Here is a 21,227-nt window from a genome sequence, read left to right on the forward strand (position 1 = left end):
TGTCCGTAGAGCTCAGAGACAGGATTGTGTCGAGGTACAGATCTGGGGAAGGGTACCAAAAAATGTCTGCAGCATTGAATGTCTCCAAGAACACAGTGGCCTCCATCATTCTTAAATGGAAGAAGCTTGGAACCACCAAGACTCTTCCTAGAGCTGTCCCACTGGCCAAACTGAGCATTCGGGGGAGAAGTGCCTTGGTCAGGGAGGTGACCAAGAACCAGATAGTCACTTTGACAGAGCTCCTCTGTGGAGATGGGAAAACCTTCCAGAAGGACAACCCTCTCTGCAGCACTCCACCAATCAGGCCTTTGTGGTAGAGTGGCCAGACGGAAGCCATTCTTCAGTAAAAGGCACATGAAAGCCTGCTTTGAGGTTGCCAAAAGGCACCTAAAGGACACTCAGACCATGATAAACAAGATTATCTGGTCTGATGAAACCAAGAATAAACTCTTTGGCCTGAATGCCAAGCACGTCTGGAGGAACCTAAGCACCGCTCATCACCTGACCAATACCATCCCTACTGTGAAGCATGGTGGTGGCAACATCAGCGACAGGGACTGGGAGACTAGTCAGGATCGAGGGAAAGATGAACAGAGCAAAGTACAGAGAGATCCTTGATGAAAACCTGCTCTAGAGTGCTTAGGACATCAGTAGTGGCTTTGGGACTAGTCTTAATGTCCTTGAGTGGGCCAGCCAGAGCCTAGACTTGAATCTCTGGAGAGACCTGAAAATAGCTGTGCAGAAACTACATCTCTATCCAACCTGACAGAGATTGAGTATCTTCAGAGAATGGGAGAAACTCTCCAAATAATAGCATCAAATTAAATTTCCCATCTACAAGAGGTGTATATTCTATTTGTATTTAAATGTAACTTGCAACATTGCCTTTAAGTAAATCACGAACCAGAAAAGCCTTAGTTGCTATCCCTTTTTGGACTTGTCATTAATTTATATCACATCAGACCAACTTCTTGAAGTTTGCAGTTGTCTAAAAAAATACTATTTTGCTCAAAACATTTGTTTTTACCCTTGTGTGTATTTATACTTGGGATATCGCCATTCAAAAGGAAAAGTTGTAAAAATAGCTGGAGGACGTGTGATAAACTGAGGAGAGTAATACTACGTTTTTTGTATAATTCATTAAATATAATTTTTATTTCAAGATACAAAATAGTCTTTGGACATTGTCCAATACCTCCCAAACATACAGTTAATCGTAAACTGAGCAAAATAAAGAAAGTTAAATGAAATGGCTTAATATACAGCAGCTGCCATCTTACATTTAAATGTAAAATGAAATCAAACAATCAACAAAAATGCTGAACAAATACATGGATGGAGACTAACTCTTCAGGATAAGATATAACAGATGGTATAGTACAATGCTCTATTGTACACGTCGAATCCAATTGAAAATAGACATTCATGTCGCTCAAATAAGCATGATCAAAAGTCCTGTCCCAATAACTTCCGCCTTGTTTTCTTGGTTACCATACCGGACGATTCTCCGCCATCATCAATACTCCATTTCATCCCAATGGCAGGAGGCAACTGAACTGGACAAATATTTGAACAAATAAGAAAGTAATCACTCACAGATTAAAACAAAGCGACAGGAAAATAATGCATAACCTACCAACACTCTTTAGGGCCTTGGGTGTGAGAAATGTGCTTATATATACTGCTCAAAAAAATAAAGGGAACACGAAAATAACACATCCTAGATCTGAATGAATGAAATATTCTTATTAAATACTTTTTTCTTTACATAGTTGAATGTGCTAACAAAATCACACAAAAATTATCAATGGAAATCAAATCTATCAACCCATGGAGGTCTGGATTTGGAGTCACACTCAAAATTAAAGTGGAAAACCACACTACAGGCTGATCCAACTTTGATGTAATGTCCTTAAAACAAGTCCAAATGAGGCTCAGTAGTGTGTGCCTCCACGTGCCTGTATGACCTCCCTACAATGCCTGGGCATGCTCCTGATGAGGTGGCGGATGGTCTCCTGAGGGATCTCCTCCCAGACCTGGACTAAAGCATCTGCCAACTCCTGGACAGTCTGTGATGCAACGTGGCGTTGGTGGATGGAGCGAGACATGATGTCTCAGATGTGCCTCAATTGGATTCAGGTCTGGGGAACGGGCGGGCCAGTCCATAGCATCAATGCCTTCCTCTTGCAAGAACTGCTGACACACTCCAGCCACATGAGGTATAGCATTGTCTTGCATTAGGAGGAACCCAGGGCCAACCCCACCAGCATATGGTCTCACAAGGGGTCTGAGGATCTCATCTCAGTACCTAATGGCAGTCAGGCTACCTCTGGCGAGCACATGGAGGGCTGTGCGGCCCCCAAAAGAAATGCCACCCCACACCATGACTGACCCACCGCCAAACCGGTCATGCTGGAGGATGTTGCAGGCAGCAGAACGTTCTCCACGGCGTCTCCAGACTATGTCACGTCTGTCACGTGCTCAGTGTGAACCTGCTTTCATCTGTGAAGAGCACAGGGCGCCAGTGGCAAATTTGCCAATCTTGGTGTTCTCTGGCAAATGCCAAACGTCCTGCACGGTGTTGGGCTGTAAGCACAACCTCCACCTGTGGACGTCGGGCCCTCATACCACCCTCATGGAGTCTGTGTCTGACCGTTTGAGCAGACACATGCACATTTGTGGCCTGCTGGAGGTCATTTTGCAGGGCTCTGGCAGTGCTCCTCCTGCTCCTCCTTGCACAAAAGCGGAGGTAGCGGTCCTGCTGCTGGGTTATTGCCCTCCTACGGCCTCCTCCACGTCTCCTGGTTGCGCCTCCATGCTCTGCACACTACACTGACAGACACCGCAAACCTTCTTGTCACAGCTCGCATTGATGTGCCATCCTGGATGAGCTGCACTACCTGAGCCACTTGTGTGGGTTGTAAGACTCTGTCTCATGCTACCACTAGAGTGAAAGCACCGCCAGCATTCAAAAGTGACCAAAACATCAGCCAGAAAGCATAGGAACTGAGAAGTGGTCTGTGGTTATTACCTGTAGAACCACTCCTTTATTGGAGGTGTCTTGCTAATTGCCTATAATTTCCACCTGTTGTCTATTCCATTTGCACAACAGCATGTGAAATTTATTGGCAATCAGTGTTGCTTCCTATGTGGACAGTTTGATTTCACAGAAGTGTGATTGACTTGGAGTTACATTGTGTTGTTTAAGTGTTCCCTTTATTTTTTTGAGCAGTGTATATACACACAGTACCAGACAAATGTTTGGACACACCTACTCATTCAAGGGTTTTTCTTTATTTTATACATTGTAGAATAATAGTGAACAAATAACACACATGGAATCATGTAGTAAACAAAAAAAAGTGTTAATCAAAATATATTTTATTTGAGATTCTTCAAAGTAGTACACTCTTGGCATTCTCTCAACCAGCTTCATGAGGTAGTCACCTGGAATGCACTTCAATTAACAGGTGTACCTTCTTAAAAGTGAATTTGAGGAATTTCTCTCCTTAATGTGTTTGAGCCAATCAGTTGTGTTGTGACAAGCTAGGGGTGGTATACATAAGGTGCCCCTATTTGGTAAAAGACCAAGTGCATATTATGGCAAGAACAGCTCAAATAAACAAAGAGAAATGACAAGTCCATCATTACGTTTTAGACATGGTCAGTCAATCCTGAAAATTTCAAGTGCAGTTGCAAAAACTATCAAGCGCTATGATGAAACTGGCTCTCATGAGGACCGCCACAGGAAAGGAAGACCCAGAGTTACATCTGCTGCAGAGGATATGTTCATTGTAGTTAACTGCACCTCATACTGCAGCCCAAATAAATGCTTCAGAGTTCAAGTAACAGACACATCTCAACATCAACTGTTCAGAGGAGACTGCGTGAATCAGGCCTCCATGGTCAAATTGCTGCAAAGAAACCACTACTAAAGGACACCTGTTATTTCATAGTTTTGATGTCTTCACTATTAATCTACAATGTAAAAAATAGTAAAACTAAAGAAAACCCCTTGAATGAGTAGGTGTGTCCAAACGTGACTGCTACTGTATATATTTTATTACAGTGTTGAAATGTACCCCTCCCCACATACACGTACCAAGCTTTGTCTCAATGTCTTTGAGCTGCGTCTTCTCCTCTTTCTGTGCCATCTCTGGTGACTTCAGGTATTGCATGTGGCCTTCAAAGTCCTCCTTCACCTGTATGCTCTTCTGCATGGCCAACCGGTACTGCTGGAGCAAGTCTACAAACAGGGGAAAGGCATTTGTAAATATATACCATGTATGATACGATGCAACGAAATGTACACAGACACGCACCAGTACAAACAGAACTAAAATCCAGTGACTGACCAATCTGACCCATAAAGGTTTGGTATTGCTTGGGGAGGGGTGCACCGAAACACCTGGCCGCACAGTTTCTCTCTTGGTGGGGCTTTGTTCTGCAAGCCCCCAAACTTGCCGTTGCTGTGGATCCTCTCTCCCTGCCGGGTCACGAGGGTGGAGAATGGGATTCTGCTCTGGACCACCTGGCTATAACCAAAATAACAAGATCCCGTTCTTAAACAAGAAAATACTGACTTGACTTTAGGACAAGTTCCTGTACTACCCTCTGCGTCCCAAATGTCGCTGGTCAAAAGTAGGGCACTAAATAGGGAATAATAGGTTGCCATTTCAGATGCACACTAGATACATATTTTTATCAGCGTAAGCCAGGGATGTATTCACTGGGAACCAAATGAAAGCAAACATTCTCAAACGGTATGAAAAAAGGGGAGGGACCTAGCTGAATTTGTCCAAAAGAAAAAAGTTTGTTGCAAAATGCTTTCTTGTTTGCGAAACGGTTTGCTACGTGTGCACTAATGACTACACCCGAGGCAATGACTTTAAACAAGAACACTACTTGGCCTGTATTGTTCGATGGCTTGGTTAAGGCCATCCAATCAACACGCCTTGTTTGACTCACCCCCTTCCTGTAGTGGTTAGCAGAGTCCAGGTCATCAATCAAAATGTCTCCCAATAGGTTCCCAAATACTGGCGGGAACAAGGGATTATTATCAAAGGGTAATTACATACGTAGTCACCAAACTACTACCAGATTACTTGAAACTGATCACTAACCCTCCATTTACTGTTTGAATCATGTTTCATTAATTGGCTAAAGACAAGGGGTGTATGATATCAAATAATTACTTCTGTACAATAAATAAACTCAGTTCAACTCCAGGTGTTCTTTGATGGTTTTAACCATTTTAGTTTGATATTATACCCCTGCAAAAACCTCTTACAAGTGGAGCCCCGAGAAGCATAATGTAAAGAATAATGCAAAACTGTTCCAGAAGCCCTCGTTATGACATCAGTCCCAAATCTGGAAATACTGAAAACTAGGCCCTTTCATTAGATAAGGGAGAAAAAAAAGACGACAACTAAAGTTTAAACATGCAAATGATAATAATCCTTTAATTACACAAACAGCATCATTATATACAATCATTTTAAAGAGAAGGGCTGGCTGGGGTCCAATTCCCACTCCAGTAGCAGAGTCCCCAAGAGAGGGAGCTCATACACACCCCCCCCCCCTCCCCCAGTGAGTTAAGAGCCTGGGGTTCAGTCTGGAACAGTTTAACCCCCAAACCCAGGAACAGGGGGGGGGGAGAAGAGAGAGAGAGAGGGAGAGAAACTAGCCTAACAACTGCAAACAAACAGAGACCGGACCTAGGGTCGGGTGTAACAAGCGTCTCAGCGTAGTAGTGCTGATCTAGGATCAGGTCCCTCGTCCGGGTCATCTTATTCTTTATGAACTAGAAGGCAGGACTGATCCTAAATCTCCTGGGACCAAGGAGGAAGAGTGGGGCAAGCTTCTGGAACTACAGAGAAACCCTCTCAGCATAGACATAGTTACATTAAGGGGGAGGTTACATATTGGTGAATATTTGATCCAAATATAAATTCTGAAGAAGACTGACTCACCCATCTGGCAGCCCTCTGCATTCTCTTGTAAAATAAGGAGGTCTTGGGCAAACACAGGGTTCCCAATGGGAAGAAATCTGGCCTGGCCATTTCTTATGTGGGGCAAGGGTCTAAAAAAAAGAAACAAGTACAACTCACTAAAGCTTGAACACCTTTGAGAACAAAACTCCAAGAACCTTTCCCAACACTGGTCACAAAGATTCAAACTATAGAGGTATTCAATTTTCTTCTACATTGAAAGGAAGCAACAATTGCATGTTGTTTTATTAACGGTACTCGTGTGTGTGTGTGTGTGTGTGTGTGTGTGTGTGTGTGTGTGTGTGTGTGTGTGTGTGTGTGTGTGTGTGTGTGTGTGTGTGTGTGTGTGTGTGTGTGTGTGTGTGTGTGTGTGTGTGAGTACCTGCTGCTGCTGCTGTTGTTGTTTCTCCAGAACACCATGTCCAGGGGCATGACCTGCTGCCTCCCCTGGGTGTCGTTGTAGATCTACCGTGCAGCCACCGTTGTCATGGTGACCACACAGTCCATGTCTCCCAGGAGATGACGGTGGCCACGTCATCGTCCTCCACCAGCACCAGGTGGCCAATCTGCACTGGAGCCAGAAGGACGGCACATTTTTAAATCCTTCTGAAACTGAAGCACACGCCACACACTGTTCTTCTCTAGTCAACCACTACTAGGATGAAGCATAAGAACGCTGCAGAGACAGGGGACAGGTCCCAAATGGCACCAATAAGGCTCTGGTCAAAAGTAGTGCACAAATATATATATATATATATATATATATATATATATATATATATATATATATATATAGTAAATGTCTATATTACGATATTACATTTCCCAGGATGTAGAGGGGGTGCCCCTATGGAGCAGACTCTCTGAACCTGGAATTTAATTTTGTCAGTGTCGGCTGTCTTCTGACTGATGAGGGCGTTGATCAATGGGATCTATATTAACACCGAATGGATCCATCAAACCTCTCAACTTCTGAGAGTGCATGCATCATATATAGTTCAAATGACAGTCTTGTGAATGTGCTCGAGTATCTATGGTCTTTCTCAGTAACCAGGTTTCCATCCAACCTTTTTGTGAGTAAAGTTCATGTCGGATAAAGAAAACTATTCACAAAAGGCTGATTGAAACAGCACATTTGTCTAAAATATCCAAATGTCGACAAAACAAAATACACCTGGACAGGTAAAATGTTTTCGTGTCTGTGTAGTTTATTATGCAAGAAATGGTGATGGAAACGCCTTTATGCGTTGATATAATAACCATCATATCGAAGTAAACTTGGAGTCACGCGATGACATGTTGTGTGGTCCTCTACGACTTGGAAGCATGCAGTTTATTAGGCTACAGATTAAATGAATGATAAACTTCACATGGTGAATGTGCACAGTGATGAGCTTGACGCTCCTTTCCAATAAATAGAGGGTCTTAATTCTGGTGACATGATGATCAACGCTTGGCTGCCGTTTGACAAATAAAAATAATCTTACCCACAAAAATGTCATCATGAAAGTAGCCTAACCGCACTGTATCTGCGTGCTGTTGGCTAGAGCACACGTGCCAAGACCAGAGTGGCCCATTCGCTATATACAGCGCTTTCGGAAAGTATTCAAACCCCTTTACTTTTTCCACATTTTGTTACCTTACCACATTATTTTAAAATTTATGAAATTAATTTCCCCCCTCATCAATCTACACACAATACCTCATAATGACAAAGCAAAAACGGTTTTGAAATGTGTGCCTATCATTTGAAATAAAAAACATAATATTTACATAAGTATTCAGACCCTTTACTCAGTACTTTGTTGAAGCATCTTTGGCAGAAAATACAGCCTCGATACTTCTTGGGTATGACGCTACAAACTTGGCACACCCGTATTTGGGGAGTTTCTCCCGTTCTTCTCTGCAGATCCTCTCAAGCTTTGTCAGGTTGGATGGGAAGTTCTGGCTGGATCACTCAAGGACATTCAGAGACTTGTCCCAAAGACACTCCTGCGTTGTCTTGGCTGTATGCTTAGGGTTGTTGTCCTGTTGAAGGTGAACCTTCATCTGAGCACTCTGGAGCAGGTTTTCATCAAGGATCTCTGTGCTTTGCTCCGTTCAGCTTTGCCTCGACTAATTTCCCAGTCCCTGCTGTTTAAAAACACCCCCACAGCATGATGCTGCCACCACCATGCTTTCCCGTAGAGATGGTACCAGGTTTCCTCCAGACGTGACGCTTGGCATTCAGGCCAAATCATTGTTTCTCATGGTCAGAGTCTTTAGGTGCCTTTTGTCAAACTCCAACTCCCCACCATCTTAAATAATCATGCAACATTCAAAAAATGTAAACTAAGAACAGATATAGCCCTTGGTTCACCCCAGACTTGACTGCCCTTTACCAGCACAAAAACATCCTGTGACATTCTGCATTAGCATTGAATAGCCCCTGTGATATGTAACTTTTCAGGGAAGTCAGGAACCAATATACTCAGTCAGTTAGGAAAGCAAAGGCTAGCTTTTTCAAACAGAAATTTGCATCCTGTAGCACTAATTCCAACAAGTTTTGGGACACTGGAAAGTCCATAGAGATTAAGAGAACCTCCTCCCAACTGCCCACTGAACTGAGGATAGCAAACACTGCCACCACCGATAAATCTACAATAAACAATCATTTCAATAAGCATTGTTCTACAGCTGGCCATGCTTTCCACCTGGCTACCCCTACCCCAGCCAACATCTCAGCACCCCCTGCAGAAACTTGCTCTGGCAGTCTCTATGGGGGTGCCACAGGGTTCAATTTTCAGGCCGACTTTTTTCTCTGTATATATCAATGATGTCGCTCTTGCTGCTGGTGAGTCCCTGATCCACCTCTACGCAGACGACACCATTCTGTATACATCTGGCCCTTCTTCGGACACTGTGCTAACAAACCTCCAAACGAGCTTCAATGCCATACAACACTTCTTCCGTGGCCTCCAACTGCTTTTAAATGCTAATAAAACTAAGTGCATGCTCTTCAACCGATCGCTGCCCGCACCCGCCCGCCCGACTAGCATCACTACTCCGGACGGTTCTGACTTAGAATATGTGGACAACTACAAATACCTAGGTGTCTGGTTAGACTGTAAACTCTCCTTCCAGACTCACATTAAACATCTCCAATCCAAAATTACATCTGGAATCGGCTTCCTATTTCGCAACAAAGCCTCCTTCACTTATGCTGCCAAACATACCCTTGTAAAACTGACCATCCTACTGATCCTTGACTTCGACGATGTAATTTACAAAATAGCCTCCAGCACTCTACTCAGCAAACTGGATGTAGTCCATCACAGTGCCATCTGTTTTGTCACCAAAGCCCCATTTACTACCCACCACTGCGACCTGTATGCTCTCGTTAGCTGGCCCTCACTACATATTCGTTGCCAAACCCACTGGCTCCAGGTCCTTATCGCAGCTCACTGGTCACCATAGCAACACCCACCCGTAGCAGGCGCTCCAGCAGGTATATTGCACTGGTCATCCCCAAAGCCAACACTTCCTTTGGCCGCCTTTCCATAAATGAGAGATTGTTCTCAACTGGCCTACCTGGTTAAATAAATGTGGGGAAAAAACTAAAAACAAAATAAAAAGTGGACTTGTGCATTTTACTGAGGAGTGGCTTCCGTCTGGTACCTCTACCATAAAGGCCTGATTGGTGGAGTGCTGCAGAGACTATTGTCCTTCTGGAAGGTTCTCCCATCTTCACAGAGGAACTCTGGAGCACTGTCTAGTTAATGGTCACCTCCCTGACCAAGGCCCTTCTCCCCCGATTGCTCAGTTTTGGCCAGGTGGCCAGCTCTAGGAAGAGTCTTGGTGGTTCCAAACTTCTTCTATTTAAGAATGATGGAGGCCACTGTGTTCTTGGGGACCTTCAATGCTGCAGAAATGTTTTGGTACCCTTCCCCAGATCTATGCCTCGACACAATCCTCGGAGCCTCGGAGATCTACGGACAATTCCTTCAACCTCATGTCTTGGTTTTTGCTCTGACAACTGTGGGACCTTATATAGACAGGTGTGTGCCTTTCCAAATCATGTCCAATCAATTGAATTTACTTCAGGTGGACTCTAATCAAGTTGTAGAAACATCAAGGATGATCTATGGAAACAGGATACATCTGAGCTCATTTTCAAGTCTCATAGCAAAGGGTCTGAATACTTATGAAAATAAGTTATGTTTTTGTTCTTAATAAATTTTCAAACATTTCTAAAGACCTGTTTTCACTTTGTCATTATGGCGTATTGTGTGTAGATTGCTGAGGACTTTATTTTTGTAATCAATTGTAGAATAAGGCTGCAACGTAATAATGTGGTAAAAGTCAAGGGGTCTGAATACTTTCCAAAGGCACTGTAACGCAACATTTGTTTAGACAAAACCATCAGTGGAGTTACTTCTACGATGGTAACCCAATTTACTTCTATTTCTTTTTTTATTTTGTATATGGGAATTTAACCGCGAAAGTTATTTTATGTGCACTACGTCATCACGCCTTTTAGTCGACTCGGTGGAAACATCTCTGGTGGGAAAATGCAATTGTTTTCATTCAGATTTGAGAATATTCACATGAAAAACTGTCGTCAATTGGATGGAATGTGGGTATAATCAAATACTTACAGATGACAGTTGTGCTACATTCATGCTATTCTTCCTGAGCTCCGATTTCAGACGACCCACTTTGTTGGTGGCGTTGAGCACTTGATCTAAAGATAGAGATATCCCAGCTCTACAGCAGGAACATGTTTTAACACTAGCTTGGCACCAAACTGGAACCAAATTGTATGTTTCCATTCTCTCTTGCAGCTCAGTTAACACTGCCATAACACGTTTGGAATGCAACACCTACTATCGAGCTCCGTGATGAGTTGCCTGTTGGTGTCAAACAGACTCTTGTAGATGTCAATCGTCTGGTTTATCTGGTCCGTCTTCCTGGTCAGTTCAGACATCTGCTCACTGTTCTCCACATCTAGTAGGGGACAGGAGAACAGTCGGGATCACCTAAGACACACTGTTCCAGGGGCCAAGAGACTGGCCTTTAAAATGGACACCACACTTGCCAATCAAAAGTAATCCAACTTTAGGATGGATCCACGTCCCACGACATTGTTTGTGTCGATCCAGCTATTTGCTCCCACCCAACATGAATGGAAAAGATAACCAATGAATACAACCCGGAATTTAGACTGCTCATCTTTTCCACAGATTTGGGACTGAGGCACATAGCTGGAGCTACAAAATAGATGGCCTAGGATGTGGGAAGTAATCTTAACATTAGTCTACTTCTCAGGTCTGAAACATCCAACACATTTTTACTTTGAGTGAAATGTCCCTTTTAAGATGGCTGGACACTCATGATCACAGCGTGTCAACCCCTTTTGGATGGCAAACATTCAATGTTATTCAAAAATTTAGCATTAAAATGACAAACTGACATTGGTGTGATTTAACAATTAAAAAATAAAACATGTGATCTAACCATTGTAGAAGCGGAAGGGGAGCTCAAAACGCTACTAGGGGATTTTTTGGGGGCCAAACCCTGGGATGACAGGTCTGAAGTGCAGGATGTATTCATTCCCATCCTGACCAGGACTGTTCTCCATGATGGACAGATTCTAGAAGGGAGAGAGACGTTTTTAAACAATATATAGACAATATCCAATGCAAAATCCTGGTTGGCACGCAAAGCCTGAAGAAAAGATGTACAAGCACACCGCACCACCACCCCACTCACAGTGATGTGGGCCTCTTCAGGCTTTGCCCTCAAAGGCAGGCTTTTGTCACTGGAGCCCTTGGAGCTCTTGATGGTGACCACCACCTTCCCACTCAGCTCCAGTCCGACTGGGTTATTATACACATCCTGGATGGAAGCAACACAAACCAGCAGCCTCGTAAATAGACAAAAGACAGGGAGGGGACAAACTCCATATTAATGCCTATGATTTTGGAATGAGATGTTCGACGAGCAGGTGTCCACATACATTTGGCAGTGTATATTGTATAAATCACTAGAACCTATTTATGTCAATGACGTCAAATTGCCATGGTCAGAGGTTCTACTACCTTTACGGCCTCAGTTAGGCTTGATCACCAAAAATGATACAACATATAGTGTGACCATTGGTAGACTTCAACTCATGCTTATATAGTGATGAGTGATTCATGACTTCCGCTGGCCAGAGGACCTAATCGTCTCACCATTATTTTCAGACACGTCCTCCATCAGAGTACGACTGGCAATGACAATGTTGTTGGAGACCACTGGGGTTGGTGGCTGAAGGTCTGGCAGGATTGTTGGTCACAGCGTCTATGACATACTAGGTGAGGACAAGAAAGAGAGAGACATGATAACTTTAGTTCTTCAAGTGGCCCAAAATAACCTATAGGGCCTATAGACATCCAGCCACTCGACATGAAATACATTTCTTCTAAATCAAATACACCGTGGACCAATTTGGAGAGTGGAGACCATATCCAGGCGTTTCATTCAAAGCCCAGTTAGGGGGTGTCTGGAGGTGGGTTTTACGGCTCTAAGCCACATGGTTTAGGTTGAGCTTAACCTGGTGACTCCACAGCACTTTTGTCTCGTCCACACACAGCACAAACAGGATTGTGTACTTACCAACACGTTCTGGGATGACGTTGTCTCTGTTAGATGACCATGAATCCTTTTACATACATATCACAGGACTACCTTTGTGTTGATACAAAACTAGGAGAAGAGACATCACAAAGTGGCTAAGCCCTCTGGCAAGAATTTCCCAGCAATCCCACGTTGAATTGGTGATCGCTAACACACTACGGCCACACTGCTTTAAGCCTTTTTGTATTGGCGGTGTCTCTTTTCTTAAGTCATTCAGACAGGAGATGTACCCAGCACTTGGCACCAGCTGCGCCCGAATATAAAACACTATCAGATACCTGAAGTGAAAACTCTTCCCTTTTGTCTTTCATGAGTTTGCTGCATTTCAGTTGGGCAGCCTTCAGAAAAGCATGCAGACCAATGAGTTGATTATTCTCATCAGATACAGAATCTTTGTCATCAATTTTTATACTTAAGTAATGTGAAACGTTGTGTGACAGCCAAAGTCAGTCCGTCTGGGTCTAGTTAAGGATGTAGTTAAAAGTAGTGCACTATATAGGCAACAGGGTGCCATTTGTCCAGTAACTAACCCCTGAGGTTGGCCGTGATGTCCCTGATGGCACTCCCTTCCACATCAGCATGGAGATGTTGACAGGGTTCAGGTTCTTTATGGTGCTGCCCTCCTCAGACACCTTGACACACACTGGACATACAGAGAACAAACAGATAACCATGTCAGCTGATACAGAGATGCCAGTGGCACACACATATCAACGGACCCACAGAAGAGACCACGGGTAGAGCCACAGACAGACCCACGGGTAAGAGCCACAGACAGACCCACGGGTAGAGCCACAGACAGACCCACGGGTAGAGCCACAGACAGACCCACGGGTAAGAGCCACAGACAGACCCACGGGTAGAGCCACAGACAGACCCACGGGTAGAGCCACAGACAGGCAGATAGCGCCACAGACACTTCGATCCACAGTTACACACAGGTTAGAGCCACAGACAAACAGGTAGATTTACAGATCAACAGGGAAGTACAGACATGCGAGTGTGGCTCCAGCAGGAAACGCTGAGTTAGTGTTGTACTCCACCACCTGTTTGACAGGTTGGTTGGGATCTGGGATAATGGTGAGCGTCACAGATGGACCGTGGATGGGCTTCTTGTTGAAGGACCCTCTGAACTCCAGTGCATACTCCACCCTGACAGAACAACAGGTCGTGAACACTGCCCTCCATTAATATATGGTTACAGGGTCATTATGGCAAGTAGTTAGGAATTAGGAACTCACTTTGGTCCACTACGAAACAGGCTTTTCCGTCTTCGTCTATTGGTTGTGAAGTAACAGATAACTTCACCTGAACAACAAAAGATGCCATCACAATTTTGAATCAAGAAGATAGACCACCCAATAGACTTGACTAATTTACCAAGTGTAAATATATATAGTATGCAGCATCAGTATTCCCCACTGCATATGATCCCCACGTCCCACAGTGGTGGTGAGAGTGTCTGACCTTCAGGGCCGGATTGGAGGCCTTCAGCGCCACGACAACCCTTTGGTCGTGGGAGGGGTTCCCCCACTCGTCAAACAGCTGGAGGAGAAAGGGCATCTGGATTACTTGCTATTTCAGCACTTGCAGAAACAAAACACATGGACTACAATGAGGGAGAAAGGAAAGCCATGACCAATACCATAGAGATGATGTCCCAAAAGGCACCATTGACGCAGCCAGAGTGTCTTGGCCCCTAACTTAATGCCCACCTCCTGTGGCCCATCCACCAGTTTGAGCTGTGCAGGGACAAGTGCTCCACAAAGTCTCTCCAGGTGAAGGAGAGCTCTCTGATGCCTGGGAACCCGGGATTGAACCGTACCCCCGTCACCAAGACAGAGTTGGTGCTCTCCTAGTTACAACACATAGCATAAGTGGACATGATGTTTTTTCTAAATCCCTACATGGGATATTTGTCTCCAATTATACTTTCAGAAAAAATAATAAATCACAGTAAATTAATAAGTTACAAATCCCTTTGATTTATTCAATGTGCCTGCCAGGTAAACACCAGAGATGTCTTGTCGAGACCCTCGGCGTCCACGGCGAGCGAGTCCACACAGGTTGAGGTCAGCGTTTGACTTTTATTCCCATACTGGTCCACAAGCGCTAAGTCTGGAAGAGGGAACTACCAGTTTCTCATTTTGAAGGTAATCAAGAAGAAGTCCTAAATGTGAATGTTGTCAGGAAGGCAGTATAATGGTTAGAAGTTGACAGTAAAACTGCTGCTGGTGGATCCGGACTCACGGACCTTTCCTGATAGGACCTCTGCCATCCTCACGTGTTTTGGCTTGGGGACCTTCAATGCTGCAGACATTTTTTGGAACCCTTCCCCAGACTTGCGCCTCGACACAATTCTCTCTCAGAGCTTCACGGACAATATGCCCCGACTTTCACTGTCAACTGTGGGACCTTATATAGACTGGTGTGTGTGTGTGTGCCTTTCCAAATCATGTCCAATCAATTGAATTTACCACAGCTGGATTCCAAGTTCTAGAAACATCAAGGATGATCAATGGAAAGTCAAATAGCAAAGGGTCTGAATGCTTATACTATATGTAAATAAGGGATTTGATAGATTTTTTATACATTTGCAAACATTTCTAAACCTGTTTTCGCTTTACCACTATGGGGTATTGTGTGTAGATTGATTTTTTATTTAATAATCAATATACAGTGCCTTGCGAAAGTATTCGGCCCCCTTGAACTTTGCGACCTTTTGCCACATTTCAGGCTTCAAACATAAAGATATAAAAGTTTGAAATATCCAATAAATGTCGTTCCACTTCATGATTGTGTCCCACTTGTTGTTGATTCTTCACAAAAAAATACAGTTTTATATCTTTATGTTTGAAGCCTGAAATGTGGCAAAAGTTTGCAAAGTTCAAGGGGGCCGAATACTTTCGCAAGGCACTGTATATTAAACAAATCTCTACTTGGAGTCAAAGTATCGAAATAATATCATCCAAATAATATTGCGATCCCCCCCTCCCCCAAATAACTAGTATTCACTGGGAATGAAACCAATCAAATAGGGTATGGACTACCTTCACATGTCCAATAAACACTTGTTTCAGGGGATTTTCTGCATAGAAAAGTATTTCACTAAGTGTTTTCAGGCCGCCTATTTCCAAACAGGATTTTTTAAATATTTTTTTTTAACTTAAGACTAAAATAAAGAATGTAGAAAAGATAATGGACCTATATATTTAAAAAAGATTACATTTGAGAACTAGAAAATCACCCAAATAAAAGCTAGGCAGTCAGAAGAGAATGAAAAACATGATGCATTCAGGAGTATTTTGGTCATGGCATTGGGCCACCATTGATATTGTTTTAGTCACTCAGACAGTTCTCAGGCACATAGCAAGATGTGCAGAATTGCAGGAAATTCTGCTTTAAAAAAACAGCTACATTTTGTCACTTCAGCCAACAAGAGGGCCTCAAGCTCCATTTTGCGCCAGAAAACCCCCCCTGCATTTCGTTTTCCGTTGCAAAACACTAATGAATACGACCCTGTTAACACGCTGAATGGACAGTGACCCTAAAACGCACATACTCTGGGACAATTGACACATCCTCATACTCAACCCTGTCGGGTTGGAATGGTGCTTTGGCAGACTGCCTATTTAGTGCTTTTGGAGGAATCAAAAACAAAGGCACTGCGTTCATCCACCTCTGGCCTGCTCGCCTCCCTACCACTGAGGAAGTACAGCTCCCGCTCAGCCCAGTCAAAACTGTTCGCTGCGCTGGCCCCCCCAATGGTGGAACAAACTCCCTCACGACGCCAGGACAGCGGAGTCAATCACCACCTTCCGGAGACACCTGAAACCCCACCTCTTTAAGGAATACCTAGGATAGGATAAGTAATCCCTCTCACCCCCCCCCCCCCTCCTTTAAGATTTAGATGCACTATTGTAAAGTGACTGTTCCACTGGATGTCATAAGGTGAATGCACCAATTTGTAAGTCGCTCTGGATAAGAGCGTCTGCTAAATGACTTAAATGTAATGTTAAATGTAAATGTAAATCAAAATGTGTTTTGCACTTTTGGAATTGAGTAAAAGCATTAAAATGTATGAGCATGGAACACCAAAGACAGAACACTGGATTGAACTTCAGATTTGGGAAAAATATGAACTGGAAGAAGCCAAGTTGCCAAGTTCGTGATGGGGATATAAAGTGCAGTATATATGTAATTCTTCTGCTTTGGAAGACTTGGGTATTCATACCTCCGCAGTCAGGGTCTAGTATGATCTTACCTGGCAGTGGACAATCAGTTTGGGTTGAACTGTGACGTTTCCTGCTTGGTCATGGACCTCCACATCAAAGCAAACAGAGGTTCCATTCTCTACAGTGATTGGATTCTCTTGTTTCACTTTGAGTGAATCTGGGCTTCCTGCAAAACATTCACATTCAGCTGACACACTACTATGGAATGTCCTTCACATGTACACAATATACACCGTGCTGCTTGTAAAACACTGTTTAAGCTACACATGTTTTTATAAAGGCCTAAAGGCTGGCTGATGAATTTTTCTATCCCATGTCACCCTAAGTAGCCCTCCAGCCACAGCTGGACAGCATCAGCAACACCAGGGGAATCATTTACTTAAAATCCCTTATCAGGATCTACTGTGCCCACAACCCACATTAAATAGGATTTTTCTTGTTATAGCAGAGCAGCAGTCCCCCGCCCAATGTGGTGCCGTAAATAACTAGTTATTTTTTAATATATCATTTATTATTTAGATTTTTTTAAAGCAAAAAGGTAAATTCATGGTTTTTCAAGTAAAGATGTGTTTTCCTCTGAATATCCAGGTGGACATAAGAGTATAAACATTATTTTACTTTGTGACTTCTTCAACGTGAATCAATCACTTTGAGAGAGCTTTCAGTTGTCTGTCTCGTTGCGGTTCATCTGGTCAGAGTTGACAAAGTGAGAAAGTGAGAGCCCTGCAGCCTTGAAAACCAGAGTCTCTGACCTTGCTCTGGTAGTTGTGCACCGCGCCCCTGGCTCTGACGCCCTGGATGGTGAAAGTGGTCCCACTAGTGGCCACCCCCTCATATCTCAATTCCAGTGAACTGAAACACAGTAACAACCACCAGCTAAACAAGGAGGGGCTGAAATAGTCTGGCACCATGAATAACCTGAGACTCGGGCTGAGCCCTGCAGGGAAGAGATAACCGATTTCTTCCGGCTAGATGTCAAGATCAAGCTTCTTGGTCACAGCAGAGACATTCAATCCCCTCCTGGGTCAAGATCCCTGTTGCCTAAATAGTTTAGTGCATAAAAAAAGCGCTCCTTGTGTCCATGTTCGCCAAAACGGTATACCCGTATGGTATACGGTATGGTACAGAAACAGTATGACATGAACATCTGGATACGCCCAACCCTAGTAACCATTTAAACTATTTTGTTGTGTAACCTACCTGCATTCCAGAAGGGCTTGAGGTTGGGAGGAGGACAAGCAAGGTGACTGTATTCATCCACTAGCTTCAGTGGGATTTTAAAAGGCACCGCCACATAGAGCGGTGTGTTCACAATACCCACCACAAACCTATCTGCACTGCCCTCTGGGAGAGGAGAGACAGCGAGAGAGGGAGAAAAGAGATGGGTCTTTAGGCGATCAATCTGATTGTTGTTACTGGAGAGGGCCAAAGCGTTTCATGTATCTCAGTCTGACTTCACAAAGATGGTTAACAGCAATGTTTCCTCAGATTTTTCCAGCACCGAGCTAATTTCAGGTTGTGAGCTGAAACTATATAACTTTGCGAGCAGTCCTGCACCGTTAAAATTGAACACGGGAGGCTGTACCCACTTTTAAAAAAGGTTGAACTCAAGCATCTCCATATGAAATTATTTCTGGGTAAGAACTAAGTAGCTTACTCAGAGTTCAAAAATAGCTTCTTAGCAATGAGCAATTTCTCAAGCACTAATTTTGCTATGATTGTTGGAATGGCATGAGTGGGGAGGGGAAAACTGAATATTAGCTGTTATCAATTTACTGCATGGTGATGTTACCATGGAAGGCCAAAATTCCCTCCCAACAAAACAGCCTGAAATTCCAGGCAATCAGAATTTTCAAAATATTATTCCAACCTGTGTGTAAATATATATTAAACACAGAAAGTCCTGTTTTTCAATGCACTGGGCTTTAAGATAGTTTCAGACAGCAGCCAATAGGCTATTGTGTATTTTTGAACATAATGTAGGCCAAACAAAACCAATGGGGCAAATGCCATAACATTTCCACATGGTTATATGTTTCCACAAGGATATTTGTGGGCTCCCGAGTGGTGCAGCGGTTTAAGGCACTGCATCTCAGTGCTAGAGGCGTCACTACAGACCTTGGTTTGATCCCGGGCTGTATCACAACTAGCTGTGATCGGGAGTCCCATAGGGCAGTGCACAATTGGCCCAGCTTCGTCCGGGTTAGGGGAGGGTTTGGACTAGTTAAATGAAGGTTCAAATAAAGTCAAAAATATAGCTGTTGACTACAATAGCCAATATGTGGTGGTGAATGTAGGCATACATACATCAATGACACTTAAGAAAACATCATGCATGGCTTGTCACTGATGTTTTACTCAAGCTCAAATCACTATATAAAAATAAGCAATGAACTATAATAATTGGCCAAATAGGTCTGAAAATTGCATTGAGTTATGATGCAAGAAACCACTTTACAAAATAAAAAATTGTTATTATTACTACCATTCAGAGAAACACACAAAAATGGATGTAACCCTCTGCCAATTGGCTTATTTGCATTTTCAGTCTCAAAATATCAAGACAAAATAGCAAGACCTTTAAGACAAAAAATTATATATATTTTCCTGACTCGCTTTCAAAGACCGTTAGATATGTACAAATGTTGTGCTCTTGTAAGGAAGCAAATCACTCCCCCATTGCTGACCAAAATGTGATATAACCAGGTGAGTAACGCACTAACCAGCAAAGAAAATCAACAAATGCGCATCTAGGCTACTCTCCAACCGCTCGTGATGGAAAAACAGTTTGGGCTGTGAAATAGAAAAAGGCTACTCAGATGCACTCCTCAGGCTCCAACAAAATCACCAGCTCAGTCTTGAAGTTAGATTGGGTTTGCTGCATTGATTCAATCTGTTTACCGCCAGGAAAGATACATTTTTGCGAAGTTCAATCTCATGCATCTCTGCAGAGGCTGGCAATTCTTCTGCACGGGACTGCTTCAGGAGCTGCGAGGCTGAGCACACAGTTAACAGGGAACTTTGTTTACCAGTAATGGAGAAGTCCAGTGTCAAATCAAATCAAATCAAAGTCACATACACATGGTTAGCAGATGTTAATGCGAGTGTAGCGAAATGCTTGTGCTTCTAGTTCCGACAATGCATTAATAACCAACAAGTAATCTAGCTAACAATTCCAAAACTACTACCTTAGACACAAGTGTAAGGGGAATAGAATATGTACATAAAGATATATGAGTGAGTGATGGTACAGAGCAGCATAGGCAAGATACAGTAGATGGTATTGAGTGCAGTATATACATATGAGATGAGTATGTAACCAAAGTGGCATAGTTAAAGTGGCTAGTGATACATGTATTACATAAAGTTGCAGTAGATGATAAAGAGTACAGTATATACATATACATATGAGATGAATAATGTAGGGTATGTAAACATTATATTAGGTAGCATTGTTTAAAGTGGCTAGTGATATATTTTACATAATTTTCCATCAATTCCCATTATTAAAGTGGCTGGAGTTGAGTCAGTGTGTTGGCAGCAGCCACTCAATGTTAGTGGTGGCTGTTTAACAGTCTGATGGCCTTGAGATAGAAGCTTCACGATGCTGTCTGTGTGGGTGGACCAATTCAGTTTGTCTGTGATGTGTACGCCGAGGAACATAAAACTTACTACTCTCTCCACTACTGTTCCATCAATGTGGATAAGGGGGTGTTCCCTCTGCTGTTTCCTGAAGTCCACAATCATCTCCTTAGTTTTGTTGACGTTGAGTGTGAGGTTATTTTCCTGACACCACACTCCGAGGGCCCTCACCTCCTCCCTGTAGGCCGTCTCGTCGTTGTTGGTAATCAAGCCTACCACTGTTGTGTCGTCCGCAAACTTGATTGAGTTGGAGGCGTGCGTGGCCACGTAGTCGTGGGTGAACAGGGAGTACAGGAGAGGGCTCAGAACGCACCCTTGTGGGGCCCCAGTGTTGAGGATCAGCGGGGTGGAAATGTTGTTGCCTACCCTCACCACCTGGGGGCGGCCCGTCAGGAAGTCCAGTACCCAGTTGCACAGGGTGGGGTCGAGACCCAGGGTCTCGAGCTTGATGACGAGCTTGGAGGGCACTATGGTGTGTGGTTGGGCAGCTGTTTCCCAGCCCAGACAGCAGCATTGCTCTCGTTGAGTACTGTGTTCAGTTGCAGGGTATACTTCCCCAGCCTGTTTAGGTTCCCTACACAAGGGGAACAACATGGTTTAACCACCAGAGTCAGACATTATGACAAACATTGCATCATTAGCTAGTAACAAAAACATGCATATTAAAAACATAAAAATTTGCTTTTTTATTTTATTTAGG

The 21,227-nt window shown here is 43.5% G+C and overlaps 1 pseudogene; it reads right to left on the minus strand.

Annotated features, from left to right (window-relative positions):
- Window positions 1–745: 745 nt before the first annotated feature.
- The window catches only part of LOC123990382, a 30,739-nt pseudogene continuing 10,257 nt past the window's right edge, over window positions 746–21,227 (minus strand).

Source organism: Oncorhynchus gorbuscha, linkage group LG12 (genome assembly GCF_021184085.1).
Source record: "Oncorhynchus gorbuscha isolate QuinsamMale2020 ecotype Even-year linkage group LG12, OgorEven_v1.0, whole genome shotgun sequence".
NCBI classification, from domain to species: domain Eukaryota; kingdom Metazoa; phylum Chordata; class Actinopteri; order Salmoniformes; family Salmonidae; genus Oncorhynchus; species Oncorhynchus gorbuscha.